The sequence below is a fragment of the Pezoporus flaviventris genome, unplaced genomic scaffold (genome assembly GCF_033815535.1).
Source record: "Pezoporus flaviventris isolate CSIRO_AGI_PZ_B2104156 unplaced genomic scaffold, CSIRO_AGI_Pfla_v1 ptg000041l, whole genome shotgun sequence".
NCBI classification, from domain to species: Eukaryota; Metazoa; Chordata; class Aves; order Psittaciformes; family Psittacidae; genus Pezoporus; species Pezoporus flaviventris.
In genome coordinates this window covers 3,606,901-3,625,012 of record NW_026892589.1, presented here as the reverse complement: position 1 = coordinate 3,625,012, position 18,112 = coordinate 3,606,901, and positions in this window count along the sequence as shown.

Sequence of the window (18,112 nt, the reverse complement as noted above, 5' to 3'; positions counted from 1 at the left end):
AGGCTTTGATTCTGGGGGTGGTCCAGAGAGGAGAGGGGTCCCTGCCCTGGGTGGACACCTGCTGTGGGTGCTCAGCCTCTGCCAAGGGACAAGGTGACCGGGGGGATGAAGCTATGTGTGTTCAAGAGGTACCCGACGGGAGGGAAAGGAGAAAATACATTTAGCTGGGATTCAGTGTTAACCTGCTCCCCCTAGGAGAGAGCAGAAAGCCGGGGCTGCCCTGCAGCTGCACTAACGTTTGTCTATAGACGTTGAGTTCTGTGTTTCCTCCTTCCACTTGCACCCATGGGAAGAGCTGGAGCCGGATTTTGCCCGAACCGCCGCATGCCCGCCCCGTGCGGCGGTGCTGCTCCAGCCCTTCCCCAGTTACCAGGGCTCCTGCGAACGCACAAAATCAATGATTACCTCTGGAAGTGTTCATTATCACTCGAGAGTCGATAAACAAAGGCCACGAGTGCCCTCTATTCATGGCACTTGAGAAGCACCTACCAATTATTCCCTTGACTAAGCCAGCCTTGCCTGGTAGGAGGGGGGGCTCTCCAGCACGGCTGCCTGCTGCAGGGTCTTCTGGCTTCGGCCAGGGAGGAGGAGAAGGAAGAAGGGCTCCTTGCTTAAAGCAACCTTTGCAGCTGAGATGTGAGCCTCCGGTGTGTTGCACAGCTCCAACTTGGATGCAGATGGATGCTGAGTGGGTCTGGCCCAAGCTGGTTTTCCCAGAAAGGTGGTGTGGAATGGGCTGCAGGGCAGGGAAGCAGCAATGGCCATGGGACAGCGTGCAGCATCGCAAGTCAAAGTGGGAAAAACCCTTTGGAGGGTGGTGGGCAGCTGAGCAGCCCCACGCTGCTGCTGGAGCATCTTTACCTCAGTAAATGCACCTTGCAGAGTCGAACTGTTGCAAAAGGGTGATCATCATCCTCCTAATGGGGGGAAATATCTGGTTTATGGCTCTTTCCCTCCCATTGAAAGGCTCCTGGCCAGCCCCATAGCCCTGAGCAGAACCTGGGGTCCCCCCTCTGCCTGTCCCCACTGCCAGCTACATCCAAGAACAAGGCACTTGGGAATGGGCTGATACTGGGGGATTGTACCTGTGCTCCCCTGGTTTGAGGGTGCCCATATCCCCTCCATCAGAGCCGGCTCCACTGTTCCTATGCATCCCTTGAGGAGGAAGGGGGGAACCTGCAGGCTTGGGGTGTGAAAACCTGTGGTGGGAGCAGGACCAGCGCAGAGTGTCCCCCCCAGCATGCAGGACTCCCTTAGCCAGGCCCGGGCTGCCGCTCAGTGGTCCCAGAATTCCTTTCCATCATCTCCAGATGGAGACTGGGCACTTGCCAAGCCCCTGCATCACCCTCCTGGAGAAGAGCACCCGAAGAGGGTATCTCCCACCCTGGCTTTCTCTGCTGCCTCGGAGGAGGTACCCAGATTCCCTGTTGGCACAAGGGGCTCTGCAGCTCTCCTGCCCATACATCCTCTCCAGCAAAAGCACTTTTCCCTCTTCGCTCACCTACCAAAGCCATCCAGCCCTGATATTTAGGCAGCGCAAGATGAAAAGGCACAGAGAACAGATAAGTGCGAGCGCTCAGAGGCAAAGCCATTTGCAGCTGCCGGAAAGAGGGGAATGAAAGGGCAGGCGCGGAGGGGAAGCAGCAAAGCCAGACCACAGCCTTTTCTTCCCTTTGGCTCTAAGAAAGCTCCCGAGCGGGAAGGGGGATGGAGGGATGGAGATGAAAACACCATTTCCCCCTGCGAGCCGCAGTGGCCGTGGCGCTGAGCCTGCCCCTGGGGACCATGCGGCAAAGCCGAGCAGCCGCTGCGGCTCCGAGTGCCACTGCCCAAAGGTCACAGCAGCTGATGGGGTGATGCAGGGGCTGCAGGGTCCCGGCAGGAGAGGCAGGGCCCGGCTTGACAGCCTGGGAGCAAGTGGAGGAAAGCCCTTGCTGGGGTCCCAGCAGCCTGAAGAAGCATCCAGGAGAGGGGCAAGGTGAAATGCAGCCTGCCCTCCTCCTCATCGCCTTCCCTGGCTGGCAATTAGCAGCCACAATCACATCCAAGCAGCTCTGTTGCCTGGCGGGGTAATTACTGGCTAGCCAAGTGGAGTGGCTCAGTGGACCCCAGCCTCCAGCTTGGGATCTGGCTGGAATTGGGGATCAAGGATGCTCAACATAAGTTTGTGCTGCAGAGCTGGAAGGTTTTTGTTTCCAGCTTGGGAAGGGTGGGATGGGCCAGACCTGTCCTCCTCCAAGCTGGCACTGGGATTTTCCCATTCCCAGCTCACTCCAGGTCCCAGTGCCAGCTCCTGCCTCGCCTCCTCCAGCACCTCCCTGTACCTCACTGCATGAATCCAAACCAGGGCAGGAGGAAGTTTGGTTTCCCCAAACTGCATCAGCTTTAAAACCCCACTGGGCCCAGCACCCCTCACCGTTCCTTGTCCTCCCCAGCTACAAGAGCCCATACCCCCATAGAGCTGAGATCCAGATGAAGAGGGATGAGGTACAATCCCTGCTCTTTCAGTCTGGGCTCAGACCTCAAAACTAATTTCACACCCTGAACCCTCCATCCCAAGCCCACCAGGGATGGGGAAAATGCTGCCCAAGAACCAGAGATGTGGCCACAAAGCCAAAGCCTGCCTGGGGTGAGCAGTCTGTGCCATCACAGGAGGTTTTTCCCCTCTTCTGGGTCATCTCACTGCAGCAGCAGCCATGGGCAGAGGAGCCTTGTTCTGCCGTGCAGCACTGCCCGTGCCGTGGGGGAATGAAGCAGGAGGGAGCAAAGTGTCACATTCCAGCTTTTATAGACCATTGCTTATAATGGAGAGGAACAAAAATACTGTAAAATAAAGCACTTGAGGCCATCAGCCTGAGCATTAAATGGGCTTCTGCTAAAGAGCTGCTTCGACTGGGAAAGCTTCCTGATTTGGATCAGAGGCACTGCCTTGCTTGTGAGAAAGCCGGGGGCCAGGCAACACCATCCCAGGGCAAGGCCATTGCGCTCCTCTTGGGATGCTCCTACCTCAGCTCCCTCACCCCAGCCACTCCCGGTGCCTCAGGGGAGCACCCAGACCCCTAAACCCGAGGCTTCGCATCCCTGTGGAGCAGCAGAGCACGGGCAGCGTTTTGCCATGCTAAAGGCAGCACGATTGCTGCTGTGAACTTCCCTGCTCCGAGAACAAAGGGAGGGCCTGGGGAGCAGGCACTGCCCATTAAGAGGCACCAATGACACGTGAAAACGTTTTACTCCGCTATCCCTTCGTTCAGGTTCGAACAGCTGCAGCGATGTCCCATTGGTGGCTAATTTAAGCACCAATTAAACAGGGCTAAATTATAGTGGCAGGAACTGATTTTGACAAGGGATGTGGCCGGGAGCCCCAGATCTTGCTGACCTTGCTGTCACCGGGCAGGCTGGTTTGCAAGCAGGATCAAGAGCTGGTGGCGATTTGTGCTTCCTTTAGGGTGAAGGAAGGAAGGAATGAAACACCTAAAGACTAAGGTGTGCCCAATTGGTTTCCCCTTTGTAGCATCCTGAGCAGGGCTGGTCCTGGCCCCCTTTAGGGCGGATGGAGTCCAAATGCAGCATGCGTGTCCCACAGCCTCTGGTCCTGTGTGGTTTAGGGTGCAGAGCTGGTTCTCAGCACTTTAGGGTTGGTTTTGGTTAGCTGATGATGGCCCTAGGCTTTGCTCCAGCAAGGATAGCTCAGAGGGCTTCCAAAGAGCTGCAGGTTGGTGTTCTGCACTAGCAGCCCCAGTGTGGGATCTGCTGGCTTTCCCGAGAGCTTTATTTCCTATAGTTGATTTAGGCAGTTGCAGTAAATCCCCTGTGGTCCCTGGTTCTCAGCTGAGCCAGGTTAGACCCAATTTAGCTCAGGAACAGCAGGGCTGGCATCCTCTAACAGCCTGTGGGTATGCTCCTTGTGCCCAGGAGCACCCCATCCCTGCAGACCCCTGCCTGCCCCCCCCTTTCCTTGAGCCACATGGGCAGCAGAACACACAGAAAGCTTTTCCTAGTGCCTCCTCACATGGATGTGGGAGCAGGGGTGACCGAGGCATCATGTGCTGCCCATCAAACAGCCGAGGCTGATGGGGAAGTGACCCCATCCTCTCCCTGCCGAAACACCCCCCTCAGTTCCTCATCTTGGGTCCTACCCCCCCGAGCCCCTTGGCTGGCGCAGAGCCCATCGCAGCCCCTCTGCTGCTGCTGCTGCCTCTTGGAGCAGCGTTAACCAGGCCATGCCTCATCAGCTCCAATTAGCACGCAGGTCGTTTCCATCAGCCGTTATCAGGCTCCAGTGCCCACCATAGGGTGGGTGATGGCCCTGGGGAAGCAGGGCTGGTTTTGGCATCTCCTGTGGATGCTGGTCCAGCACCTGCTGGGCACGGATCCCACCGCTGCACCCGGGGACAGACGTCCCCAGAGCGGCTGCTGGCTCCTCTCTCATTAATCTAATTACAACATTGAGCTGGCAGCACGACCAGTGGCTTAATTGCAGTTTGCTCCAGGTAAATGGTAGGCAGAAAATGCTCCTGTGTTCAAACGGGCTCCTTGTTTCCTACTGACTATGAGAGGCCGGCATCACACACAGCTGATGAGGAAAGCAGTCCTGCCACCAGCATTATCCTCATTGGGAGACTCCCTCATGTTGCTCCTGAAAACCAAAGGCTGAAAAAGCAAAGATGAGGGGGACGATGCTGGGAGCAGGGGTGCAGAGCAGGAGGCTGCTTGCCCTTCAATATATATGTATTTTAATAGAACAGAAAGGGGTTTATTGGAAATAACTGCTCAGACTGCCCGCAAGATGCAAGTGTCAGGAGCAAGCAGATGCTGGTCACGATTCAGCGCTTGTTAAGGAAGGAGAAGGATTCATTTCACATGCGTGATTACCTCCTGGCCACTGATGAGTTACGCAGCAGACGATCAAAAGAGGATTAATTACTGCACAGATCAGGCTGCTGCCAGCCTGGCCCCTGTCCTTGCCAGTGCTGCCGATGGCACAGCCTGCAGTCCCTGCACCGGCCTGTGCGCTGCCTGCCCCTGTCCCCCCAAGTGCTTGCTGTCACCTGGCACTACGAGGACCTCCTCGGGCACCTCCGGCATCGCTGTGTTCAATGTGGTTTTGTGCTGCCAAGCTATCGGCTTCCTGACAGCCAGGCCAATAATGTCCTCTGTTAGCAGTGATTAACCCAGGGAAGGGCTCTCTTCACTTGACACCTTTTCTTTCCCTTGCAAAAGGAAGACTGATGGAGCGGCTGGCTGTAACAAAGGCACGCTGTAATTGAAGGAACTCCACTCCCTCTACCTGATTTATTGTTTAATACAGCCCCCTTTTGATCTTGTCTTAATTAAATTAGGAGCCGTGAAGCAGCACCCTGGCACTCGGAAGCTGCTCTGCCTTGCTCGCTTCCCTCCGCGCTGTGTCTCCAAATCCTGGTGACAGGGAATCGCTGAGGGCGACAGGAAACACCAGCTCTGCTCTGCTCTGCTTGGGTTTACGAGCAGCATAAAACCCTGTGTGCTCAAGGAGAGCAAACTTGAGCCCCCAGCATCGGGGTGCAGAGCAGGGGGTGATTTCTTTGCGGCCACCCTGTGTCCCTGGTGGGTGATGGGGCAGCTGAGGGACCATGGCCCCATCCCCATCCCAGCATCACTCTCCTGCTATCTCCTAGTCCCAAGGAGGGGAAAGCCATGTCAGGAACAGCACCAGGGCTCTGCAGGGCTTGTCCATCTTTGTCAGTCCTCAAAGCTCCCCCAGCACTCACCTGCTCCAGGGCTCAGCTCATCCTCAAGCATCCCCAGCGCACATGGTGCATCCCTGCCATGCCGGCAGCATCCCTCCTGTGCCATGGCACCCCGGGGTCCATGGGCTCTCCCGCACCTTCCCTCCCTGCTCTGAAACCAGGGAAGGGAGCCCACTGAGGGAAAAGCAAACGCCAGGCCCCTCACAGAGCTGAGCCCTTGGCCGAGCACCACCAGCCCATCATCTGACGTGCATCACCGCGGCTGCTGTGCGGGGAGCCGTGTGTCACTGGGAGTGTAATGGCCTCATAACTCTTTCCTGTGCAGTCTGGGTGATGACAGAGCTTTTAATGGAGGATAATGGTGTTTTGCATTTAAATCTACTGCGCTGTTGACTCATGACTGCAGCAGCCCCGGGACAGAAGGAGTAAATCAGAGAGGGCTCCTGGCGATGGTTGGGGCCTCGTCCTGCTGCAGGCATCGCTGCAGCATCCCATGATGGAGGGTTGGGGGGAAGCAGAGACACCCTCTGCCTCCTCCCTCACCAAGCGCAAATGAGCCTGGTGCTGATTTAATGAACTTCTGATGATTATCACCCTTAAATCTGAACTCCTGCAGGAGTCACCTTCAGCAGGGTAACGCAGCACACACACCACACACCCCCCCCCACCCCCAGGGGGGATGAGCTGATTGCCTGTGGGGAAGCGGAGGGTTTCCGCATGCTGGAGGCAGCTCCAGGGCACTCGGGAGTGTGGGGGGGACGCAGGGAGGATGCTCCTGTGTGTCCGGAGGTGAGCTGTTTGCAGAGCCGGCTGCTCCCTCTACGGAAGCTATTTCTGGAAGAGCCTTGATTGAGAAAATCCATCTGGAGAAAGGCAGCAGCGCAGCCGTGTCTCCGGGAGCAGCTGGTCCTGCAGCGGGATCTGGTGGGGTGGGAGAGCTCTGGTGTCCCATCCGCAGCCACCAGCTGGGCGTCAGGGGGTGCTTTACCCCCTAATTCAGAGCCAGTGAAAGCCAGTGGCTTTATCCCCTCTCCCATCCTTGCCCGGGGCTGTTTCCAGCCTGAGATGATGCTCAGCTTCCGCACCACTGAGGGTCACAACAGGTCTGTAATTGAGGCAGACAAGGTAAGCCCTGGATACGCTGTAAGAGCAACTCCTGGTGCTGCTGTGGGTGGTGGGCTTGAATCCAACACAAGCTCCTGGGGTGGGAGCACCAAGTGAGACCCTCTTCCTGCAAAGAAAGGGGCTGAGGAGATGAGTAGCATGAGGACAGCCCCAGCAGGACGCACGGCCAAGGAGAGGGGCTAGGGTCTGGTGGCCAGCAGTGGCCCTGCTGCAGTGGCCAGGGTGGTGCTCCAGTTAACAACAGGGCAAAGCCCGTGCCCTGCGGTGCCATGGAGCATGAGGAGCCTCAGGGAGAGCCAGGATGTCTCCAAGGGAGTGCAGGGGGAGAGAAACACATAAGGATGCATCATTTCCCTCTGCTGCCACGGCTCCATCAGTGCTGGCTGGCTTTGATTAAACCTCACATTTATTACATTTGGGAAGAGGATAATTTAGCTGCCAGATTAAAAGCAAATCAGACCCAGATAAAGGGTCCCAGCGCATCCGTTTCCCCAGAGCTACCATGTGCTATGGCAGGACGGTCTGGGGGTGACAGCAGCACCTTGGGGTACCCTCAGCATCCCTACTGCCAGCTCTGGCCACGACCTTGTGGCTCCAGCATCGCATGGGGGGGGCCTTCCCTGGGCATTGCAGTCAAGGGGCACCATGCAGTCAGGGAAGGGACTTGCTCCTCCAGCAGGCAGGGGCTTTAGGACACATCACTTGGTGAAAGGAGACCCATGGGCCACAGCCACCCCACAATGATCTGCCCATACTGGTGAGCTAGAGCATCCCGGGATGCACCGCGTCCCTGGGGCAGCCGTTGTGGTCCCATCCCTGATCCAACCCAGGCAGCTGCTGGAAGAAGCCCTGCTCTCCCAGATCATCTGCATACAGCCCGTTCAATAGGCACACACCAGGCTGCTGGCCTGGCAAGCTTTCAGCTCTTTGCTTATTACTTTTAGATGAGCTGGCTATTTAAACAGCACTTAGGTATTACAACTGCTGGGCTGTAAAGTGTCTCTGTGACATGAGCCCCTGTTCCCAGGCAGTATAAAAGCCTCTGTGTAAAAGGACTTAATAACAAAGCAAACTGTACTCAAACAGCTTCTGGAGAGATAAAGCAGTGGTGGAGGAGCAGGAAGGGGGGGGAGAGCAGTTGAACCTCCCCTCCTGCACGCCCCAGCCAGTGTCGGGTGATGCCATCTTCAGGGCATCACAAAACGAGGTCAGGTTAAGAGCAAAATGGGCTGAGGTCCACCAGGCTTCCTGCTCGGGGTCACTGCTGCTGCTGCTGGGATCGGATGTCATGGCACAATGTCAGACACAGCTTTCTAAGCTGGCTGCTTTCTGTTCCCAGCCCAGCGTCTGGAAGCCAGGAGGGATGGAGTTGCCTTCTGACACCAGAAGGGTTTCGGTTGGGTCTCACCCAGCAGCCAGCAATTGATGCTCAGCCCACGGCCAACCATCTCCAGCTTCAAGGTGCCATGGATCTGCCCTTAATCCTGGTGAGGATGGAGGAGGGAAACCCATGGCTTTAAAAGATGCAGGATTGTGAGGGACAGCCAGGATCACTGCACGCTCTGCGGACACAAACAAGAGGTTGGCATGGAGAAAGAGCATCTCCCGTGGGCTTCGATCCAGAGGGGGACACTGTTTCTTCCCGGTTTTCGGCTGGAGTTTGCAGGGAGCAGAGCACAGTATCCCTGTATCCCTCCCTGGGGAAGCAGCAGCGATGGGACCTGGTGTCACAGCTCCACCAGACACCACGCAGCCATGGGGTTGATGAGATGTCTGAGCTGTCGCTCAGCGCTGCAGCGTGTCCGTGAGAGCAGGATAAATCAGGGCAAAACACTCAGGGGAGAAGGGAAGGGAAGGGCTGGGCTGTTAACTCCAAACCTGACAGGCTCCTGTTGGCATCTGACTGCTCAGACAGGGAGCATCCAGGCCTCAGCCGCATCCTTCCCAAGCACCGTTTTGCTCCTTATTCCTGAGGGATTCGCCTGGCAGGGACCCAAGGCAGAGGGAAGCAGGAGCTGGTCCAGCCTGCCCAGGGAGAGCAAGTCCATGTCATTGTGGGTCTTGCCTCCAAATCCCTCTGACAAGAGCAGAAATCACCCACTCAATCTTCAAACAGCAGTTCAAAGCCTGTACAGCACTCTCAGGATTAATTGGTAGCTAAATAATAATACGGGATAAGCCTTATCAAGGCATGAGAACTGAGACATGGTCAGGGATGTGGGGGATCCAAGGCAAGAGAAATCTTTATGTTCCTGGTTAAAGCCAGCAGCCTCTTCCCATAAGAAAAAGCAGTGTCAGGAGCTAATCCTCACCGCAGGAACATCTCGAAGAGGAGGGTCTGTTTGCTTTACCTGTTTGCTAAAGGAGGGAGAGGAGCAGCAGAGCTCTAGGCACCACTGGCCAAGCCAAGCACCCACCACAGCAACATGTGGCTGGCCCTATAGGACGCAGGTTATGGGTGGCACAGAGCTGATGGTCAGGCAGGTCCTGGGGCAGGAGGCTAAGGAGAGAAGCTCCTGAGGATGCCCATTAAATACAGGGACACTGTGTCAGACCTGGGACATCCTCATGTCACAGAAGAGGCTCTGGAGGATGCCTGTGATTCCTCTATCCCGTCCTTACATGCCGTGGTTGAGCACTGAGTCCATGGACGTCTAGCATGGCCGGAATGGCTGATGTCCTGCTCCGGTGACCATTGCTGCAGGGTGCTCCCCTCCAGCCTGGAGCTGCCATTCCTTTATTGCCAACCTCCCTTTTCCCAGACACCTCCAGCCGCCAGGAGGAAAAGAAATAAGGAATTGGCTGCAGCAAACTGCTGGAACCAGACCATTTATTTCATAGAATGCATCATTTATTTTCAATTATTGTGGTCCTTTCCCCCTGCCTCCATCTCTTCCTCCCCACACACTTGGGGATCACTGGTGGGAAGTCTGCAGAGCTGCAGAAGAGCTGTGGCAGGAGGAGCAGCTCCATAGCATGGCAAAGGGACAGACGTGGTGGGGACAGCACCGGCACCTCTTACAGCAGCTCGGGGCTGGCAGGAGGATGGCAGCCCATGGGAATGGGGTAAGGATGAGCACTGTGGGGCCGTGGGTCAGACAAGATGTCCTGGCTGTCAGCTCACCTCCAACTCACGTGATGGCAGCGAAGCAGAGGTGGCAACTGGGATGCTGAAGGGGAGAGCACCGGGATGAGAGCACCATTATGGGCATCTTCACCCCCGAGACACTGTTTCATACTCCCAGCCCCAGCCAAGCACTGACCTCGTCTTCCTTTCCTGCAGGGACCTGCTCTCAATGCCTTGCAAGCTGCAGCTCGGGGATGGAGCCAAGCCAACCTCCAGCTCGCAGATGTCCAGACCTGACCTCTGGGATGCAGCTCCAGGTGTGGTTTCCATACAGCTGGTAGCTGAAAAGCCCAAGCCCACCCCAAGTGCTCCGGGCAGGACCAGAGGTGTGTGTGGGACCACCATGTCCCGCAGCATCCCCATCCCATGGTACTGCTGCTCTCACTGTCTCTGCCCCATTCCTGCACACCACTGAGCTGGTTTAGCTCCAGCTTCACCTCAGCCCAAGCCATTTGAAGATCCCTGGTGCCTCATGAAGGATTTTCTAATGGGGTTCAGCAGACTTCAGGATTTATATCAAAAAGCCTCAATTTATTGAATTAATGCTGCAGAGCAAAACCATGGCTGCTTAACTGGAGTATCAGTATTTTACAGCAACATAACTAATAAGGCCATTAATACCAACTGGGCTCACTCCTGACATTTATATCACTGTAAATCTCCCTCTCAGCACTGGAATTATTTATGCTGTCCCAGGCACTCGAGAAGCGCTGTCATCCTTTATCAGGCTGAAAGATTTAAGCGGAGAAAGGACGGATATAAACACACTAAACAAAAAAGGGAGCTCGAGAAGAGCTGGGACAGGCCCTCGATGCAAGCACAGCGCTGCCCTTGGCTTTCCAGCAGGGATGGGATGAGGGGGCACCCGCAACGCAGCGAGATCCCTCGGGCCCGAACCCATCCAATGTACCTGGCAGGTGAGGGCTTCCTGAATAAACCTGAAGGAGGGCAGGGAGCAGCGAGGGAAGCAGCAGCCAAGAGCTGTGAATGAACCACGAGTGGAGCGCAGGCAGGCACAGGGAGCTATTAGGGGCTGCGGTGGCAGCGCGGGGACATGGGGACAGCAATTAGGTGCTGAGCCTGTCCCTGCTCGGCTTTGTGTTGCTCACTGCCTCCCCATTCCCAGCGTGCTGGAAAGGCAGTCACTGGGGATCTGTCATAGCAGGGCCTCTTCAAACCACCGCCTGTGCTGCTTTAATTGGAAGGAGATAAAGCCAGGCCAGCGCGGGAAGCAGGGCGAGGGAGATGCAGCACCTCGGTACCGCAAAGCAAACGCAGGGGGGGCAATGGGGCCGCAGGGCTTGAAGCCCCACTTGGACTTCATTTGGATCAATGTGAAGGAACCCGACAGGCAGGAGGATGGGGAAAGCCCTTGGGTTGCAGGTGGCATTTACCCCCAAATCCACTGCCCCTACACACTGCCCATGCTGGCACCAGCTAGAGCCACCTCTGATTCCCATTTGATGGTCAGCATCTCCTTCCCGTGCATCTTTTCCTCTCGATCACTCAAGCAGAAGGAAGCTCTCATGGTTTCCTCCAAGGTGATGAAGTGCTGCTTCTGCTGCAGTTCCCGTCCGGAGCCTGAGCTTCCCTGCAGGAGCTGCTCTGGGTCTGCATGGGACCCACTCCTGCCCCTGGCTTTATACCAGCCCGCACCTCCTTGCCCCATAAGCCCAATACAACCTTTCTCCAGATCCGCCTGGTAACAGCAGTGACTTGCTCTGCTTGGCAAGGAGGATCCAAAAGCAAGATTTCCATAGGCCATGGGCTGTTCATTATCTACACAGAGGTCCCCTGGAACCACCCAAGTGAAGATTAATGAGTTATTTAAATAATAGCTAAATTGAGAGTCCAAAGGAGTTTGGGCTCCAAAGTAAAGGCTGAAGATTACCCAGCCTGCCCCTCCATTTCCCTGTGCCACCCTCAGGAGGACGTTTGTCCCTTTCTCATTAATCAAACCAGCAGACGATGCTTCCCAACCCTGGGAACAGGCAAAAAGGAGGAGGAGGAAGCAATCACCCAAAGGTTAGGAAAAACATCCCTAAACCCAGAGAGGAGCAAGTCCAGAGCCCGTCTCCCCAGGAAAGGCTGGACCTGTTCACCTGGAGGAGCTCTCTTGGACAGGAGCAACATCTCCCAGGCAGGCACCAGCAGCAGAAGTAATTGTCTGTCTTTAAAGCAAATTACCTGCACTAATCCCGGAGGCAGGGATTTGTGTCCCCAGGCTCACCCAGTTGGATGTCCGAGCTGTCACTGCCTGCCAAAGCTTTCACCCAGGAGTGAGCCGCACACGTGTAGGACTCGCTCCTGCATGTCCTTGGGGTGCGTGCCTGTGGGTTTGTGCCTCTCCCATCCAGTGCATGCTCCATAGGAACACCTCTGTGTAGGAACATCTCCAGGCAGCACCGGTGACAGCTCTGCTGGCACACGTAAAGGTGCACAAGGAGCACGATGGCATTCCATGTCTTGTTCCCTGGCAAGAGCAGCCCCCACTGCTCCCTTTATCCCTGGGCATCCGACCCTGCCCTGGGGATGGCATCAACCACGGGCACAGCACGGAGCCTGCAAAACACCTTCACAGCAGGCATCCACGCAGGCAGGACCTTGTGCCCTCCCAGCCCATAGGGACAGGCGCTCTGAGGGAGCAGTTCCATGTCACAGCAGCCCCATCGATCACAGCAACCAAACCAAAATCAGATGGAATCATAAAGGAAAATCCTGTTTCCTCTTGTAAGTTTGTGATTTGTGTCCTTGGATGTGTTTCTGGAGCTGAAAACGCCTGGCATTGCAGGGAAATAACTGTTACTGTTATTCAGTTCAGAGTGAGCATAGGGAATAGAGTGGCATGGAATAGAATGGAGAGGCATGGAACAGAATGGAATGGAATAGAATGTGAATGGAAAGGAAATCGAATGGAATGGGATCGAGAGGCATGGAATGGAATGGAATAGAATGTGAATGGAAAGGAAATCGAATGGAATGGGATCGAGAGGCATGGAATTGAATGGAATAGAATGTGAATAGAAAGGAAATCGAATGGAATGGGATCGAGAGGCATGGAATGGAATGTAGAGCCATAGGATGGAATTGACAGGCATTGAATGGACTAGAATGTAGAGACAGAATGGAACGGAACGGATTTGAAAGGCATGGAATGGAATCCTCAAAACAGGTGATAGGCTCTCACTTCACACTGCCCGTCAGCAGGATCAGACCTCAGTGGTTTGTTGCACTACAGCGAGGGCTTAAGCGGTGCTCAGAGGAGAGATCCTATTAGATAAGAGGGTGCAGAACACACGCCCATAGTAGAGGGAAGCCACTACACCTCCAGGAGGCTTGGGTTTGAGTTACTTGTGCGCTGCGCTGCTGCAGTGCCTGAACTGCATGAGTCCCTCCGGCCACGGGCAAGAGAAGTGGAAGCCGTCCCTGTGGCCGTTACGCTGAGGTTCCATCCTTTGCCCACTGTGAGTTAAGAACCCACGGTGAGAGTGGCAGCCCCTCAGCGCAGCCTCCATCACCACCTGCAAACCCCTTCCGTGGCCGGGCTCCAGGGGAGAGCGCTGCCCCAGGGGTGGGCACCGTGCTGGGTGAGGGCAGAAACCAAGCCAGCCTGGAGCCTGCCTTGGGTGCACTGCTGCTTGTGAGAACGGGAGAAAAGAGAACTCCACATTTCCTGCCCCCAATCTGCTGACTCATTAATGACTCAAGGGGCTAAATTTAGCTCTCCAAGCACTCGGCATCAGGGTGAGCGGCCGTTGGCCTCTCCTTAACCTCCTTATCAGAGCTTCTAAGTAAAGCCTTCTCCAGCCCAGGTGAGATTCTGCTCACGATCCAGGGGGATGATAAACCACCTTTGAAAGCTGGAATAAAGAACATCTACACGCTGAGGCACTCACACAGCAAGACCCGGGAGCGGGGAGACAGCACTCGTGCGCATCACCGCGTGGTGAGTCGTCATGGCAACGGGGGATTTTACACACCATTAAGTGTGGGTTCATCTGCATCACACCCAGGGATGTCAAAGAGCCCAGGAGGGATGCGGACAAGGGGTCAGACATGGTGGCAGTGCCCAGACATAAAAGGCAGAGCCTGAATGGGTTTGCAAGGCAGGCTCAGCATGGCCTAAGGAGAGAGGTCCTTGTGCTGCTTATGGACCAGGGTGCAACAAGGCAGAGGGGAAGACTTTCCACCTGAAGAACTGTACGTTTCTAATGAGCAACAGCATCATCTGCAACACAGCCAGACCTCGCTGCAAGCTGAGCGTGGCCCTGGGCTTTAATAAGCCCTGCTCCTGTAAGGTCAAGCATCAAATAACCTCCCACACAACCTTCATCGACCGCTTCCCAGAACATCCCATCCCAGGAGCAGCTCAGCACTCGGCCAAACCAGTGCGTGTGATCCAGGGCAGCCCCAGGGCAGGAGCCAAGGGACCCTGCCTGCCCCAACCTGCCCGTGTTTCCCAGACTTCCACTCGCTGTCACACGGGCTGAAGGCCCCATCCCTTCTCCATGGGTAGCAAACACCTCTACACACTCTGCTTGTCCCATTCCAACAGCATCACTAGAAGGCTTTTTCTCCCCCCCTCCCTCCGTTATGCTAAAAATCAGTTCCTCCTCCTCACTGCTAGAGACTCCTCTGAAGTTTCCCATCAATCTTTTCACTCCCCTTCACAATTCCTACATTTTCCAGGCTCGAGGCTGGAGGAACCGCTGTTGATTCCCAATTTACCCTTCTACATTCAACTTATTTCCCCACATTGTCTGCAATCGCTTCTTTGGCTGGCCCTGACTGCTGCTGCAGCATGGGCAATGCTGTGTTCATGCCTTCTTTAGCATCCAACCTCTTATCTGCGGGCTAGAGAAGGGGCTGTAGCACTTACTGAAGGCTGGGCTGGCTGCTGCCCCCAGAGTGGCAATAGAGGGGGGTACCACATCTGCAGAGGGGAGATAAGGTAACCGGGCACTCAAACACCTGGGATCTTATTATTGGCTGGCAAGGCCCTATTGCTGCATGGGAATAGCTGGGGCTGCAGCCTCGCTGTAACATGAACCAGAACAAACTGAATGAGAGGGGTGGTCAGGCTGGGCTCCCCTGCAAGGAGAGCTCCTTCCCTGGAAGGGCTGTCCATAGGGGTAGTACAGTCCCCACACTTCTTCCACCCGTGCCCTTTATCCCAGGGGCTGAAGGCAGCTCCATGGAGCTGTTCCAGCAAAGCCTGGGTGAAGCTCTGGTTGCAGCTCCCTTCTTTTCCTGCTTGTCCCTACACCTGGGAGCCCAATTTATCTCAAAAGCCATCCTGTGCAGCTCATTCCCCTTGGGAACAAGCTCATCCCTCTTGAGGCAGGCAGCAGCAAAAGGATTGTGCCTGCCAACAGACACTGCCCATGCCAGGCCAATAGAAGCAGATCCAGTGCCACATGCTCCTTCCTGCCCAGGCAAAGCTTGCTTTGGTGGAGGGGGTTCAGAGAGCACTTAGAGCCTCACCAAGGGCAGGGACAGCAACAAACAAGCTCCAAGCAGTTACTGCACGCTTTGCGTCAGATTAAACTTGATGGAAGCCACTGGAAGAACAGCAATAAATCCTTCCCCTCCCTTCCAAAGGGAAGGCAGGAGTGCAGGAGCCTGCTCTAAGCTCTCCAAGGAAGCAGAAGAGGATGCAGCCTCCAGGTACCCACCACGCTCCCTCCAAAACGCCTGGGAACAGCCTGAGTCATGGGGAGCTTGGTGCCACCTCCACCCAGCCACGAGAACAAAAGGATCCTCCTCATCCTCCTCATCCTCCCTGCACGGCGGGGGGGGGAAGGAGGTGCCTCTGCTCGTGGGGAAGAGGAGGGAGCAGATAGAGCCCCGCAGGCAGGAGCGTGGGCAGAGCGTGACAGCATCTCCCCCATGGGGGCTCTGCTCCGGGAGGAGCGATTCCTCGCAGCAGTTGGGAATGAGGAGAGCACGGGAGAGCGCTGCTGGGCTCGGGGCACCAGAGAGAGGAGAGGCCAAGCCAAGCCCTGCAGCAGGGAGCAGACACAAACGTCAGTGGCAGAACCACTGCGTCCCTGCAGGGATGCTCAGAGCGGGACAGCATCTCAGGAAGGGGGTGATGATTGTGGAGGAGCAGGCACAGGGAGGCAGGCCCAGATGCACCAAAGCAACGGATGCACCATGCTTCCATCAGCTCCTCTCTGTAAGTGCCACTCTGGGGGTCAGAGCCTGCCCAGCACAGCCCCAGCTCCAGAGCAGCAAGAAAACATCAACACAGGGGCAAACACGGATCTGGGAGAGAATAAAGCATCAAATCACCCTGCAAAGTGCATCTGTGTGATGCCCCTGTAGGGCTGACGGCTTGAGGTAATACCTTGTGCTTCTCAAGATGGGATGACTACAGAGGGCAAGAGCCACATTTAAAGCAGCCCCGCTGCTCCTGGACTCCACAATTCCTCACCCTGGGTCAGCTCATCAGGTCAGGCACCTCTGCATCACACTGAGCTGGAGGCAAGGAAGCCCCTCTGGCTGAAACAGAGACCTGGAAACCTTTGGATGATGCTGAAGGAGACGTTACCACCTATTACCCACAACTGAAAAGATGCTACCTGACTTATCCAGGGCAAACACTGCTTGTCAAGAGCACACTCGCTGCGTTGGTCAGTGTGCATTGACAGCAGCGGTGGAGGAGAGGTAACCAAAGTGCTGCTGCAGAAGAGCTCAGATGCTGATGAGAAAAGGAAGGAGGTGAAAGTGCTGACAAGCCAGCCTCATCTATAGTAAGCAGGAGCAAGGGCTGACATACAGCTGGAACAACGTCTGAACTAACGCAATAAAGGAACAGAAAAAGCTCAGGGGATTAAGGAAGAAATCCATTTCCTTTATAATTGATGAACATCCAGAATGTGATGCTCTTGGACATTTTATCACGAGTATGTGGCAAGGTAAAGGGGCAAAGGTGGAGGAACTCTGGCAGTAGGTGCTGGGAAAGGAGCTCCACACAGCCTGTTGAAATCAGTTCCCTCTGTGGGTCTGCAGCTGCCCCGATGTCCCTGCCTTGCCATATGAGGGGACCAGGGATATTTGAGCATTTAAGGATGGCAGCAAGTGCAGGGCAGCAGGAGAAAACAGCTCTGGCTTGGTAACAAGCTTTGCTTTGTACTGCATTAACCCGGAGGAGATTATCTTGTACACCCCTGTATTTCAGCTAACAGAATGCACAATACAACCAGCAACCAGCAGGCAACAGACCCTTTTACTGCAGCCCCTCTGCTGCTGCTGAGAGGAACCCCAGGTACCCCAGATGCTGCTGCCTTCAGCATGTGGCTGGGTGAAGAGGAGCAGCCACTGCTCCTAATGGAGCTCCTAGCTGGGTAAGGAAGGAGAATTCTATTTGAAGGAGTCAGAGCCTTTCAAACTTACCTCCCTTGGAAAGGAAAAACCCATCTAAATAACTTTCCAGAATGAGAGCTTTTAACCTGTTTGCCTCCTGCAGCCGTTGTCTGGCACTCCAAGAGCTGTTTCTCTGCAGGTGGCAATGGTAACCAATTGCTGTTTGAAGGCTTTCCTCCTGCGGAGCAGAGCAGCAGCCTCAGGATGCCCACTCCATGCCCTGGCAGCTCTCTGCACAACAGGCTTCCCAAGCCATTCCTCCATCACTCCCTCCCCTTCCTCACCCTCCCAAGCACCATGGAGACAGCCACATCAGCCCTGCCTATGGGGCCAGCATCGGGCCAGCATCCCCTTCCCAGCACAGCATCAGCGGGGCAGGATGTGCAGGGGAAGGCAGCGCAGTCAGGCAGCAAATCCCCCCTTTTCCCAGCACAGAGGGAACAGCATCCTGCATTAACACAGAGCTCCCAGCACCCCGGGATGCCTACATAACCCTCCCCAGGGAGGGACAGGGTCTGTCCCCCCTCACAGCCCCATGCAGGGTGATGAACAGCTCTTTCTCCTCAGTTTATTCCCTAGACAAGCAAGATTTAAAGCTTTAAAGGGAAGGTGCAAAGGGGAAACTGCTGAGGACACATGGGGGCCTGACAGCTCCGTTTCAACTGCAGGAAAAGCCAACCTGATCTAGCACTGGGTAGATGTGTGTTTTGCATGAGCTGGCGAGAAGAGCAGGTTGTCAGGAGGCAGAACAGGCGTTTTAGTGACA